The 15,756-nt window shown below is 44.1% G+C and overlaps 1 protein-coding gene across 5 annotated transcripts in view; it reads left to right on the top strand.

Annotated features, from left to right (window-relative positions):
* Positions 1 to 15,756, top strand: part of LOC137413345 (phosphatidylinositol 4,5-bisphosphate 3-kinase catalytic subunit gamma isoform-like) — a 174,278-nt gene that overhangs the window by 62,910 nt on the left and 95,612 nt on the right. Inside the window, exon 2 of one of the 5 annotated variants that reach the window (XM_068098738.2) lies at positions 2,878 to 2,994. The exons of the other annotated variants lie outside the window; for them this stretch is intronic. The gene's annotated coding sequence lies outside the window, so the exon portion shown is untranslated. The remainder of the gene's footprint in view (positions 1 to 2,877; positions 2,995 to 15,756) is intronic. 5 annotated transcript variants of the gene reach the window in all.

Raw genomic sequence — 15,756 nt, 5'->3', positions numbered from 1 at the left:
CACTCCTACCTAAATAATACATTGCATATACCTCTCCCACCTTCCCCCCACCCCCTTCCCGTGCCTCCTCCCCCCAAGCCCTCTCCCTCCCACAGATCTCCCGATGTTCCTGCTCTCAAATGTTGTACTTGTGTGCTTCCCTCTCTCTCCCCATCTTGTCTCCCGCTCCCTTTATCTTATGTTTTATGTGTCAGTTTGTCTTTTTGTGATTAAGGTTAGCCCTTACACAAGCCTCGATCTTGTACACATAAATAAAAAATAAAAATACAAATACGTAATAATAGTTGGCACAAGCTTTGTCAAAGAGTTACTTCTTATGAAGCTCGTGGCTGCTCGTTGAATCATTTCAGGAAGAGCGACCGTGCCGCTGATGCCTTGTTACCATTCACCTGGCATTCATTAGCCAACCGTAGAAGGATGACAGGCTGAGTCAACGACAGAGGCTTAAACTCAAGACCCTAAGATCTCAAGCCATCCACCTTAACTGTTAAAGCAGCACCAGGCTTCCTTTTCCAATTGCAGACGACCATTAAATAAATCGCCAAGCCTTCCATGTTAACAGGAGACATTCCCACAAGGTTTAAAGTCCATTCACTAGCAGGGATAATTGTCGGGTTGGATAGAACATGCCCGCCCACAGTGCGGGCCTTGCATAGGCCCAAATCTTCAGCAATTTTTGCACTATAAGCAGCTGCGAGATTTCAGCCCTCAGATCTGAGAAAGTTCTCCAACTCTTTCGCTGTGCTTTGGTACAACCCTTTCTCCAAGTACTTTTCCAAGCATTTTAGAATTCTTTTGGAAGCCTTGTGAGTCATTTTAGGTAACAATCTTTATCTCGCACACATGATATAAGTAAACGTGCCTCGCCAAACATTGCTGCTTAGGGGTTCTGCATATGCTTTCAGAGAAGTCTGGGGCGAATTACATAGTTTCAAAAGTCCTGTATTCAGGCTTAAGTCAAACACAATTAAAATTCTCAAGAGTGGCATCAAAGGTCACATTCTTAAACCCACTGATTTTATCTGACCTTTTAATGGATTCCAACAATATTTATGCTGGGAACATTGATTTTGGATTCCATAAATGAAAAACTTTATAGATGACGTCACTTCACGATGTCAACTTTTCAGGTGTATGGCATTTTAATATGCAAATTAATCAATCTTCTTCATTCGTATGCAGCACAAGGCTGCAGGGTGGCATCATTGGCTGAGGGCGTGGTAGTGCCGCTGATGCAGTGCCCCTTGCTGGTTGGGGCAGGAATTTGGCCATGGTGCCGGAGATAGCTCACCGACTCTTCGCGAAGGACACCGCTGGATCGTTAACGTCCACCAGTGAATTCTAGCAGACAGATTCCCATTTAACGTCCATTTCATGGACGACACACACATTGATGAATCAGCCTGCCTGTGAAACACCGGGATGACCGTTTATAGCTGGGCTGAGATTCAAACCGAGGTTGGACAGCTTAGTGGTGAGTGTGCTTACTGTTACGGATTCGTCACATTTCCGTTGTGGTGGTTTGCATCCACTGTAAATATTTCTGATTCCATGTACTATTATTGTTTTCAAAAGGTTTATTGTTCATGAACTGTTTTCAAAAGGTAAAAAAGTTGATGTTAAAAGAAACAGGAAACCGGATCGGGAACCGGACGACGAAGAGGAAAAGAGGACGGAGCGAGTGAGTCGGACAAGAAGGAGCCGAGCTACTTGTGGTCTGGAGCGAACGTTGGCGAGCAAGAGTCACTCGTGAACTTTCGGGTTTCCGGGAAAGGGATTCCTGCGACAGAGTTGTCATCGCTGTGACCGATCAACTTGCGTGTCAGGTTTTTTGGCGGTGGATTCCGAGGAGAATTATCGCCGGGCTGTTACGTCTCAAGAGCGGGTCGTCGGCCATTTTGACTCGCGCAGGACTTGTGCTTCGCTCGCGGTTTCGTCTCTTTTCGACCATTTTCACCGCATTCAGACGTCGATCTGGGGCGTGTGTGTGACGTGGCTTTTTGAAGGTTAATTCGTCCATACGAATACGAATTCGTCCATACGGGTGTGATCTCTCAGTCGTCTGTAGGGCGCCTTTGGATTTCCCAGTCGCCTTGAGGGCGCCTTTGTACAGCTTCAGCTGTGTGGCTGTACTTGCCATCCGCACGGGATTCTGGTCTCGATTGGACATCGTTCTGGCGATCGCTGGGGCGAATCAACTTCGTCTTGAAGCCGGGAATAAGAGACATTGGGGAATGTTCTTGTTCCACTCAATTGGAGCACAGTGAGTTATATATTACAAAACTGATGGTACATATTGGACATATTGATTGTACTTTTGAATACTACTGTTGTTGTACAGTTATTCTTGTGTGATCTTAATACAATATTTGTTTGTGAATAACAATTGGGGTGGCTTCTCCGTTGATCTTTGACACACAGAATAACACATTTTTCTGCCGTGACTCCTCTCGGGGCTCTGAGGTACACCGTGACCAGGGGGTCGGGGAGGAGCACGTAACATTAGCTCGAGGGCCTAGGCCATCCTGTTAGCCCTAAGACCACAATAATACTTGCTTCATGGCTCTATTATAAAGGCGTGTTAAGAAATACCCTGAAACACAGAATAACCGGATTAACCAGTTGCACAGCTGTGTTGATGCACTGACGACAATGAATGTTTGCTGTTGTGAACTCTTTTCATCAAAATGTTGTTCAACGAGAAAGTAAATCTCTTCATGTGGTGAAACACTGCAAATGAGCGCATAATACAGTATAGTTTGATTATTTCGAATAAACATATACAATGTAGAACAGGCTGAAGGAAACTATTTTATGAAGTAAAATGCTGCTTCACACACCTTAAATCTCATGCATTGGAGTTTTTTGGTTTTGCAGGAAGAATAGGTCTTGTTTAGAGGAAAGGAAGGCTTCTTCTTTCTCATGGAGTGCATGGCGTTGGCAGAATCATTTGCTGGGAGTGTGGCTGTGCAGCTGATGCAGTACCCCCTGCAGGTTAGAGACATCACCATGAATTTAATAATAATAATAATAATAATACATTTATTTTATATAGCGCTTTTCAAGAAGCCCAAAGACGCTTTGACAGAGTACAAAAAAACAAGTGCAAAAAGACAAAAATCAACAGGTTAGCGAATCATTTGCTGAAGGCTCGGCTGTTCAGCTGATGCAGTGCCCCCTGCAGGTTAGACCCAGAATCTTGAATTTAGCGAATCATTTGCTGGAGGCGTGGCTGTACAGTTGATGCAGTGCCCCCTGAAGGTTAGAGACATCACCATGAATTTAGCGAATCATTTGCTGGGGGTGTGGCTGTTCAGCTGATGCAGTGCCCCCTGAAGGTTAGAGACATCACCATGAATTTAGCGAATCATTTGCTGGGGGTGTGGCTGTTCAGCTGATGCAGTGCCCCCTGAAGGTTAGAGACATCACCATGAATTTAGCGAATCATTTGCTGGGGGCGTGGCTGTTCAGCTGATGCAGTGCCCCCTGAAGGTTAGAGACATCACCATTAATTTAGCAAATCATTTGCTGGGGGCGTGGCTGTGCAGCTGATGCAGTGCCCCCTGTAGGTTAGAGCCAGAATCTTGAATTTAGCGAATCATTTGCTGGGGTGTTGCTGTTCAGCTGATGCAGTGCCCCCTGCAAGTTGGAGACATCATTATGAATTTAGTGAATCATTTGCTGGGGGCGTGGCTGTTCAGCTGATGCAGTGCCCCCTGTAGGTTAGAGCCAGAATCTTGAATTTTGCGACGCAAGAGCAACAGACCGTGGTGCTGGCCAAATCCCACGCCTACTCATAGCTTATCGGGAAGGACACCGTGAAATATTTAATGTCCACCAGTTGATGGAGGCAGACGGGACACCCCTTTTTAACATCCATCCGAAGGACAGAGCAGACATTGATGCCTGCTCACCATGATTACTCGACCACCGATTCCTGCTCACTATATGATCTTCATCATGAGATGCAGGGCTATTTATGATTTGTTTTGTTATTTGTCCTTCCTCCCCGAGGGACAAAAGCTCTGGGAACCTTATCTTACAGTCTGTACTTTATTAATTTTTTTAGCTTATCGGGAATTACATTATTGTCATCGTGCACCGTCCATACACTATGTCTACTTTTCCTGCCAAACCGCTGGGCCGATCCGGCTGAAATTTGGCAGGCAGTTTCCGCTCCTGACTGGTCTGGTCACGTAACTGGAAGTGTGTCAAAATGGTGCTCTTAATAAATTCCTTTAAAAATCTTTTTGTCCAAACGCACCAGTCAGATGTTACTAAATTTGAGTTACAACATTAGGCCAGGGTAGGGATGTTAAATTGAGAAGGTCATGCCGATCACGTGACCGGAAGTGTGTCAAAATGGCCGACAAAGTCAATTTCAGTCAGAATGCTACCAAATTTGAGTTACAACATTAGGACCGGGTCCCGATAATATGACCCGACTGCAAAGCCGCAATGAGCCGGCGAAGCCAAAGCCTCTTGCCACTATTTTACCCATCACTCTGGCATCAGTAGGTTAGGTAGTTGGTAGTAGGTAGGTGTAGTAGGTACCGTACCTAGTTCAAAATGACACCATTTGCATTCTGGATGAGATTAAAATTTATAAAATTTCCTTCTTGATTAATTCGGTGAATTCCGTCTCAACTTCGAATATTTCTGGCCGTGAAAAACTATCCCCGACGGCAGCGAGATTTCTAAAAAATAATTCTTCGTCAATTTTAGAATATTTGACGCCGTTTTCAGCTTCCGAAACGCGGTAAAAGCTTTTTTGAAATATTTTTTCAAATACTCGAATCTCATTGGTTCCGGTAATTGGTGACGATTTTCGTTGAAGATAACCAGGGCCTGTGCGGGCCCGGGGAACGAGGTTGGTCTCAAAGTATTTTAATTACAAATTAGAGGTGCATCAGATGGTGAATCAAACAAAGACGGGTGAAACAAACTCCTATTGAACTTTTTCGTAATATTTATATGCATACTTCCGCATCCGGAAGATGGCGGCCTCCATTGAGCGATTTGGTGCGTCAAAGCTTCGCAATTCTCAAGGGATCCAGCAAAATCTGGCTTTTCAACATAATACGTACGCGTTCATTGACAACACTGGCTTCGCCGGCTATTAAATTGGTACGGTCATGCCGATCACGTGGCCGGAAGTGTGTAAAAATGGCTGACAAAGTCAATTTCAGTCAGAATGCTACCAAATTTGAGTTACAACATTAGGACAGGGTCCTGATATTAAATTGTGGAGGTCATACCGATCACGTGACCGGAAGTGTAAAAATGGCTGACAAAGTCAATTATTCACGGTTCTGTTTTGATCTGCTGATTTGTCAGAATGCTATGTGTGTGAATGTGTCAGTGTGTCAAATGATCGGAAGTGTGTCAAAATGGCTGACAAACTCAATTTCAGTCAGAATGCTCCCAAAATTGGGCAAACAAGTGGAACATGTCTTTCAATCCTGACAAATCTCACACTCTTACGATGTCTCTCCGAAAAGACCGACTGGACAACCCTCCCATCCACTTTCTGAATAATCCTCTGCAAGAAGTTCAGTCACTCAAGCTTTTGGGTCTCACTATCTGCCATGATCTTTCCTGGGAAAACCACATTTCAAATCTTGCCTCCAAAGCCAGTCGCCGACTGGGCATCCTACGTCGTACGAAATCCTTCCTTGGCACACCTGAGCTCCTCACCACATACAAGGCTTTCATCCACAGCTCAATGGAATACTGCTCTCTCCTCTGGGCTGGTGCTCCTGCCTCACACCTAGCTCGTCTTCACGCTGTTGAAACCAAAGCGTTCAGAATCATTGGAATCTCCCGCGATGAAGCTATCTCCGAGGGCCTCTCACTCACTCACCGCAGGCAGGTTGGTGGTCTTTCCGTCTTCTACCGACTCATCTTCGGCCTTGCTCCCCCAGCTCTCTCTGGGCTCTGTCCCCCAAGTATTCCTACAGGTCGCACAAGATCTGCCTGCAACCCTCTTATGGTTAAACTGCCAAAATCAAGACTCTCTGCTCACCTTCACTCTTTCATTCCTCTTTTCTCCCGCCTCTGGAACAAACTCCCCCACTCTCTTCAATCCCCCTCCTCCCTCCAGGTCTTTAAAACAGCTGTTCACCACCATCTCCTATCTTCCCCCATCCAAAACCTTGTTCTTTTCTACCCCCGTTAATTTCACCCCCCGCCCCACCCCCTCCCCCCCCCTCCCCACACACACACACACACACAAACCCACACTCACACACACTCGCGCATACACACACACACACACACACACACACACACACACACACACACTCACACTCGCTCACACAGGCATACACACACACACACACACACACAAACACACACTCACACTCACACGCAAAATCACTCACATGCAAACACACACACACACACACACACACACACACACACACACACACACACACACACACTCACACGCAAACTCACACACTCGCTCACACACACACACACACACAAACACACACACACACAATTAATTGTACAGCATTGGTTGTTCCTAAACTTAAATGTAAATAATTTAAAGGATTGCTGTAAATGATGTTAATTTCACAACATCCCATATTCAACTTTATTTAAATTGTAAACCTCAAACATAGTTCCCCTACCTAAAGCAAGAACGTTAACCCGTAAGCAATTGACTCGTTTCCCGACTGCATGGATCATCAGCTGGGCACCGTTCCACCTCGAGGTTTTGATCCTTTCAGCCCAGGACCTCTCCAAACGGCGGATCCTCAACCGCGATCATGGATCCACATCAATAGATGGTACATCAGCAGATCCACAACCTCAGTTGCGTCCAGGCAGTCAGTCAACCCATCAATGCAACATCACTTATTCCAACTTTACTCGCAATAGGATTTAATGTATTATCATATATTTATAACTTTCCTTACACACTCCATAATATGATAATATCATTAAATCATTCACATCTTACCTTAAATACACCAATCTACCAACGAGCACGACCACACCATCTACCTCTCCATCAAACTGTATTTCGAATGTTCAAACCGTCACCTGTAACGGTTTTTTGCATGCTGCCGTATCCTAGCAACCACTGATTCCAAGCAACATTGATTTGTAGTATATTTAATTATTATATTGCACTGTATTTACATAAAGATCTCATGAATAATATTTTTAATATTCGTATTGTATTTCACTAATTAGATTTGGTGTCGTTTTGTGATATTAAAGAAAACTTGTTTTAATCTACCAACTACAGCCCCCTGTGCTAGCAGACGTCTGACTAGTTGTTGTAATTTATTGACCAGTTCAGAGCTGTGTGTGGTTGCTCTCACAGTCCTAATTATTTCACCTGCAACCGTACCATGAAATAGCTTTTTGGGAATGTTGCTGTCTAAGAAAGGCATTCGGACAATGTGGAATGGAAATGCATCTCGTTTATCACATAATTTGGTGTGAAATTTATTATTATGGATGTCAATTTGTAATTCTAAAAAGGAAACTGAAGTGGAAGTTTGGTTTTCCTTTTTTAATTCAAGTTCTTTTGGATATATATCATCATGAAGCTGCTCAAATATAAATCCATCATTAATTTCCAACAAATCATCAATGAACGTGAAGATGTTTCCGCATCTTCGTGCAGTTGTTAATTTATTCCTGCACATGTTCTGGACCCAATCAAACTCGTACATGTGCAGAAACAAATTTGCAAAGAAAGGGGCCGGATCTGAAACCTTGGGTATGCCCACTGTCTGCTGGAGTATCTTGGGATCTGAACCCATGGGTATGCCCACTGTCTGCTGGAGTATCTTGGGATCTGAACCCATGGGTATGCCCACTGTCTGCTGGAGTATCTTGGGATCTGAACCCATGGGTATGCCCACTGTCTGCTGGAGTATCTTGGGATCTGAACCCATGGGTATGCCCACTGTCTGCTGGAGTATCTTGGGATCTGAACCCATGGGTATGCCCACTGTCTGCTGGAGAATATTGGGATCTGAACCCATGGGTATGCCCACTGTCTGCTGGAGCATCTTGGGATCTGAACCCATGGGTATGCCCACTGTCTGCTGGAGTATCTTGGGATCTGAACCCATGGGTACGCCCACTTTCTGCTGGAGTATCTTGTTGCCAAATGTAAAGAAACTGTTGTTTAGCAGAAATCGAATACTTTCTTTGAGTTTACTTTTTGAAAAACTGCATGAATATTGATTATCCTTTACAGACCAGTGTGCTCTGTTTTGATGTACATTAATGTATACTTTATTACCTCCTGCAAATGCTTTATCTATTGCTCTGTCCAATGCAGTTACCAGCTTGTCATGTGGAATGTTTGTGTACAATGTGGAAAAATCAAAGGTTGAAAGACATTTTGCCTTATCCTTGTTATTTGTCCCCTGCTGGTGTACACCGGAGGGGACTATAGGTTTGCACTCCGTCCCTCCGTCCGTCAGTCCGTCAGTCCGTCAGTCCGTCAGTCCGTCAGTCCGTCAGTCCATCACGCAAAGAACAGCTTTCCGGACTTTTTTTCTAAACGCTTAATGCTAATGATTTCAAACTTGGCACATCGTTTCCCCATGATAAGTTACAGATCAAGTTCGAACTTCAAGACGTTTCGATCATTTTTGACAAAGTTATGGCACTTTGAACTTTGGGAATTCTGATAATTCTGATGATCCTTAACTCAGTGTCATTTCAAGTTTTAATTTCCTTTAAAAAAGATTTTCTCTGCAATAATAGGACCGATTGAGATCAAATAATTTTCACCATAGGAGGGACTCGGTCGGTAGAATATTTTAATGGTAATTATAATGTCACAGGTCACGTGGTTCGGGCGCCATATTGTTTTTCGTGAAAACACGAAAACCCCTTTTTCTCTGCAACGGCTGAACAGATCCAGGCCAAACTTTGCAGGCAGAATCGCATACCCATGACAAACAAAAAAGTCAGCGAGCATGACGTCATGCATCACATGGTTTCAGAGTTATGACGTTTTAAAGCATGAACTTTTAAAACCGAGCCCCTCCCTCATGTTTGATCCAATCGAGGGGAAACTTCACAGATCTGTTCCGCATGTCAGTCTACTAAAAATTCCTTTTGGAATTTGCGATAGCTCACGTGGTTTGGCAGATATCGTTAATTAAACGAAAATATTTTTTTAAATGGATATCTCTTGAATCGCTTTATTGATCGACGTGAAACTTCACACTATTGTAGAAGTCATGAAGAGTAACAAGTTTGCAAAATTTCAAGATGATTGGATGTACGATCTGGAAGCTAGAAGTTGTTATTGCGTGAAGAAGAAGAGGCGTAAAGTGTGCGGATTTAATTATTTATCACATGTACAGACTGAAAGCATCGTTGGACACGACCTGTCGCGGTCATTTTAACCTCAAATAAAATTCTAATTTAAGATTTGTCAATAGCTGAGGTATATTAACAAACGAATAAAACAGATTTAGTCAAATTCTGACTTTTTTAACTCGATCGCATTTGACAGAGTTGTGACAAGCTGAGGAAGAAGAAACCTCGCATTGGCTTCTCCAATGTGCCATAAAAAAATGGATATCTCTTGAATCGCCGGTACCTCAGACCGTGAGTTGGTAATAATTTATGTAATTCACACAGTGCAATACGTGCAGGCCTCTCCACGGAGCGACCTTGCGGGCTTATCAATGAGGCGAGGCGTGACACACGTGTTTCCGCATACCTCAGATCAAGTTTGAAAACCAGCATCAACCGTGCATAAATTTGCATATTCGATCATTTTTGACAAAGTTATGGCACTTTGAACTTTGGTAGGGGACATGTATTGCAGCGCAATACTCAGAATGCTTGTTAATGTTATGGACACTGTCGATTACCGGTTTGGAATTGTCAATGATCCAGAATTTCTTAATATCAGAATAAAACTTCACTTTTTCATGGTAGTTTTTTAAGCGTTTATAGATTAGTTTCATTGCCGCTGTAATATTGCCCGACAAAGGTTTCAAACTACATTCTCCACTTGCGATGATGAACCTCATCTTACAAGGGTGTTTGTGCATTTTTGGGATCCAGTAAATGAATGGTAATTTATGGTGTTTATCCGGAACTCGCAGTCTTCTCACCGTTGAGTGATTTGTATGGTGTTGTATCAAGTCTGTTTCGTTATCGTTACTTATTTTGTAGGTCTTTGAAATTCCCGTGTCGAAGCCTAATTCTTCCAAAAGTGTTTGAATGTGGAATGTTTTACATACAAATGCAATATTATTATTTGCTTTGTCAATTGGAACAATGACATATTGTGTTTGAAGCTGCCATAAGCAATCACGTGTCTTTGGATTGTTTAAAATTGCCTTCGGATTATTGATTCGAACTTTTCTTTTCAAATCAACAACTCTCCTTTTCACATGTTTCTCTACCTCCTCCAACCATAAAGCCATTTGTGTGTTTGGTACTTTATGTTTATCAATTTGCTCTTTCATCCATTCACCCAGTCCCATCATTGTAAGTTCCATTGCTTTATTCCAGTTTATTCTTTTATTTTCTCTATAATTTAGTCCTTTTGTAAGTAATGCACGTAATCTTTTATCTTTCACTATTCTGAGATCACCTGTGATGATGTGTTTATGATGTGGATCTTTGAATGCGGAATGTTCACACCTACAATGATGTGTGTTATTTAACCATTCCTCTATGTCTATACATTGTACATTGTCCTTGTAGTCGAAGATCTTTCCCCGAATTGAATTTCCCAAAGTGTACACAACTCTTGGTCGCTCTCTCTGTTGTATTGTTTCTGGAAGTTTACTCCACACTTCCTTATGTTGAAGTATTTTCTCGATATTTATCATTTCCACCCCTTTGTTATCAAACATAATTTTGATGATATCATTTTCTTTTCTGCGATTTACTTCTTTAGGTTTCTCTTTGTACATTTTATGATCAATCATGTCCAGAATTGCTTCCATGTGTTGGATTGGGAGTTCCTCTTGATCGTCCTCTTCCATTAATCTGTTCACGATTTGCCAAACTTCTTTCAGTTGTTGTTTTTTTAAGGTATTGATCTTAATTCTGCTGCTGTTAAGTAATGTGCAGATATTGGATTTGTTAAGATCTAACCATTCATTTACAATTTGTTGTGGTGTGTCTATAATTGGACATTTACGTCCATAGTTATGTACTCTGTGTCTCTGAGAGTCTCGTGGTTAGGTGTTAAAAACAGAAGCGATGATGTTTTGTCCATTTTGCCGTGTGTATGTGTCATTAATTCTTTCATTTAATCCATAAGGGTAAGCAGTTCTTAATTCTTTAATTCTCATCTGATCATGTGCTCCAATCACACACACACACACACACACACACACACACACACACACACACACACACACACACACACACAAAGGACAAAGTCGGTTCCGAATACTCAGCTACAGCGAGGTGGAAAACAACACCTGCACATTTCACCATCCACAGGAAGTTTCTCGAACCACACTTTTAAACCGGTTAAAGCGTATATGTTAATCTTCCCACTTGTTTAAAGTTCACCTGTTGAAGTTCTTGCAGGTAACCGAGGTTGAAGTGGAGTATGAAACAGCAAATCAAAGCAACGAGAAAGACACACGTCCTCGCCATCTTGAAACAAAATTTCAAAAATTTCAAAACATTTCTCACCAAATCTATTCATTCCAAAAAAAAATTCCATCTCTTACAGTGTCTCTTTCATACATTCCCGAAACTCACCTGGACTCCACCCCCCCCCCCCCCCCCCCCTCCAGCATCCTGAAACGTATTTTTGGCTCGAAGGTCACAAGAAACTCATTTTGCAATAAATGTTTGTTTCCCATTAATCGTACACTTTCTAAAATCCAATCTCACCCCTCCACTCCAAATCTTCCCGATCACCCCTCCCCTCCAAATCTTCCCCATCACCCCTCCCCTCCAAATCTCGCCCCCTTGCCACTCCCCTCCAAATCTTCCCCATCACCCATCTCTTTCAAATCTTCCCCCTTGCCCCTCCCCTCCAAATCCTCCCCATCACCCATCCCTTTCAAATATTCCCCCATGCCCCTCCCCTCCAAATCCTCCCCATAACCCATCCCTTTCAAATCTCCCCCCTTGCCCCTTCCCTCCTAAACTCCCCCACACCCCTCCCCTCCTAGACTCCCCCTCACCCCTCCCCTCCAAATATCCCCCATCACCCATACCTTTCAAATCCCCCCCCCCCTGTCCCTTCCCTCCTAAACTCCCCCCATGTCCCTCCACTCATAAACTCCCCCCTCGCCCCTCCCCTTCAAATCTCCCCACCCTCATTTCTTCTCCATTTCCCTCCTTGAACTCCTCCTCCTCATAGCATCCTCCCCGCTTCGTACCCCTTCCAACTCCCACCTCCATCTCCCCCAACCTTCTGCCTCTCTCTTCCCACTCCTCAAATAACACCTCACTGTGGCTCACCCAATCACGATCAAACCTTTTGTCCGCCCCATCCTTCCCTTTCTCCGAGCTATTCTGAAATCTCTGACACACCTTCAACAGCTCTCCCTACCTCTTCCGCCTCTTCCACATCTTACCCTACCCCCCCCCCTGTTCTGCATCCGATGCTCCCCCTTCCTCTTCATTAACGGTGTGGACCTCAAACATCAGGGGCCTTCGCTCAAACCTGACCGATCTCTCCATACAGGTTGCTTCTGACAAACCAGACGTGATCTGCTCAACAGAAACTTTCCTGCTTCATGATGTCTCTGATTCCTTGGTATCTCTCCCAGGTTATTCCCTCCTCCGGTATGATAGACCTGAGCATCGTCCTGGAGGTGGGGTTGCTATCTTTATCAAAAACTCTCTTCCTCACTCGCCCTGCACTGCCCTCTCTCCACCTCATCCCCAGGAATACCTCTGGCTATGGCTTCCCCTTCGCTCCCACCTTTTGTTCATATGTGTGTTGTACCGTCCACCAAACAGTGATGACTCCATCTACATCTCGCTGTCTGATAATATGGACCAACTTCTATCTACTCATCCCAACTCTCTCTTCCTCATATGTGGTGATTTCAATTTCCACCATGCCAGTTGGCTGGGTGTGGGTACCTCTCTCACCAGCCATGGCTCCTCAGCAAAGGACTTCTGCGACACACTGGGACTGACACAATCTGTCAATTTCCTGACCCGGATCTCAGTCAACGGAGCATCTTCTCTTCTGGACTTGGTTATGACTAACTTCCCTGAAAATGTCTGCTACTCTTCTTCTGCTCCAATTGGCTCATCTGATCATGTGCTTGTTGAAGTGGACATCTCTCTGGCCATTCTCAGAGAGCCTCCTCAGCGTCGACGAGTCTGGCACTTCACTCAGGCCAACTGGCACGGTCTTCAAGCAGCCATCAATTATCTGGACTGGTCTCCCATCTCTACCGCCTCGGACATCAACTCATCCTGGGAATTCTTCCAAAGTAAATTGCTCTCTCTCTCATGCACAGATTTATCCCATCTCGTCTTCAGTTGTCATACCCTTCCTCCCGTCCATGGTACACGGAATCTTGTGGTGAGGCTGTTGCCCAGAAACAACTTGCCTTCGTCTCCTGGAAAGCAAATCCAACAGAAGGAAATCTCATTTCCTTTCACAAAGCCCGAAACAAGTGTGTGTCCACTCTCAGGAGAGCCAGGAAACAATATCTCTTTGCTCTCAAGACTGAACTCTCTTATCTGTCTCCCTCTTCCAAATCCTGGTGGCGTCTTGTCAAATCTGTTTCTGGTGTTTGTTCCCCCTCCATCCCATCCCTTACCTCAAATGGCTACACAGCTGACTCCGCACGTGAAAAAGCTGAATGCCTCAACTCTGTGTTTGCCTCTAAATCTTGTGTCCCAAACCCATCCCTCTCTGTACCCATCGTACCCAGTCGTACCCAGCTGCTCCTGGACGGTTTTGAGTGATGAAATTTGAGTTACAACATTAGGCCAGGGTAGGGATGTTAAATTGAGGTCATGCCGATCACGTGACCGGAAGTGTGTCAAAATGGCTGACAAAGTCAATTTCAGTCAGAATGCTACCTAATTTGAGTTACAACATTAGGACCGGGTCCCGATAATATGACCCTACTGCAAAGCCGCAATGAGCCGGCGAAGCCAAAGCCTCTTGCCACTATTTTACCCATCCCTCTGGCATCAGTAGGTTAGGTAGTTGGTAGTAGGTAGGTGTAGTAGGTACCATACCTAGTTCAAAATGACACCATTTGCATTCTGGATGAGATTAAAATTTATAAAACTTCCTTCTTGATTAATTCGGTGAATTTGGTCTCAACTTTGGATATTTCGGACCATGAAAAACTATCCCCGACGGCCGCGATATTTCTACAAAATAATGTCTTCGTCAATTTTAGAATATTTGACGCCATTTTCAGCTTCCGAAACGCGGTAATTAGCTTTTTTGAAATATTTTTTCAAATGCTCGAATCTCATTGGTTCTGGTGTTTGGTGACGATTTTCGTTGAAGATAACCAGGCCCGTGCGGGCCGAGGTTGGTCTTAAAGTATTTTAATTATCAATTAGAGGTGCATAAGATTCCGAATCAAACAAAGATGGGTGAAAGAAACTCCTATTGAACGTTTTGCCATTTGTTATGCATACTTCCGCATCCGCAAGATGGCGGCCTCCATTGAGCGATTTGGTGCGTCAAAGCTTCGCAATTCTCAAGGGATCCAGCAAAATCTGGCTTTTCAACATAATACGTATGCGTTCATTGACAACACTGGCTTCGCCGGCTATTAAATTGGTACGGTCATGCCGATCACGTGGCCGGGAGTGTGTAAAAATGGCTGACAAAGTCAATTTCAGTCAGAATGCTACCAAATTTGAGTTACAACATTAGGACAGGGTCCTGATATTAAATTGTGGAGGTCATGCCGATCACGTGACCAAAAGTGTCAAAATGACCGACAAAAACAAATTTCAGTCAGAATGCTACCAAATTTTGGTTACAACATTAGGACCAGGTCCCGATATTAAATTGTGGAGGTCATACCGATCACGTGACCGGAAGTGTAAAAATGGCTGACAAAGTCAATTATTCACGGTTCTGTTTTGATCTGCTTATTTGTCAGAATGCTATGTGCATCAATGTGTCAGTGTGTCAAATGACCTGAAGTGTGTCAAAATGGCTGACAAAGTCAATTTCAGTCAGAATGCTCCCAAAATTGGGCAAACAAGTGGAACATGTCTTTCAATCCTGACAAATCTCACACTCTTACGATGTCTCTCTGAAAAGACCGACTGGACAACCCTCCCATCCACTTTCTGAATAATCCTCTGCAAGAAGTTCTGTCACTCAAGCTTTTGGGTCTCACTATCTGCCATAATCTTTCCTGGGAAAACCACATTTCAAATCTGGCCTCCAAAGCCAGTCGCCGACTGGGCATCCTACGTCGTACGAAATCCTTCCTTGGCACACCTGAGCTCCTCACCACATACAAGGCTTTCATCCGCAGCTCAATGGAATACTGCTCTCTCCTCTGGGCTGGTGCTCATGCCTCACACCTAGCTCGTCTTCACGCTGTTGAAACCAAAGCGTTCAGAATCATTGGAATCTCCCGCGATGAAGCTATCTCCAAGGGCCTTTCACTCACTCACCGCAGGCAGGTTGGTGGTCTTTCCGTCTTCTACCGACTCCTCTCCAGCCTTGCTCCCCCAGCTCTCTCTGGGCTCTGTCCCCCAAGTATTCCTACAGGTCGCACAAGATCTGCCTGCAACCCTCTTATGGTTAAACTGCCAAAATCAAGACTCTCT

This window comes from Myxine glutinosa, chromosome 1, assembly GCF_964187855.1.
Source record: "Myxine glutinosa chromosome 1, kmMyxGlut1.1, whole genome shotgun sequence".
Lineage (NCBI taxonomy): Eukaryota > Metazoa > Chordata > Myxini > Myxiniformes > Myxinidae > Myxine > Myxine glutinosa.
Note: the sequence above shows the minus strand (reverse complement) of the source record. Positions and strands in the feature narration are given on the sequence as shown.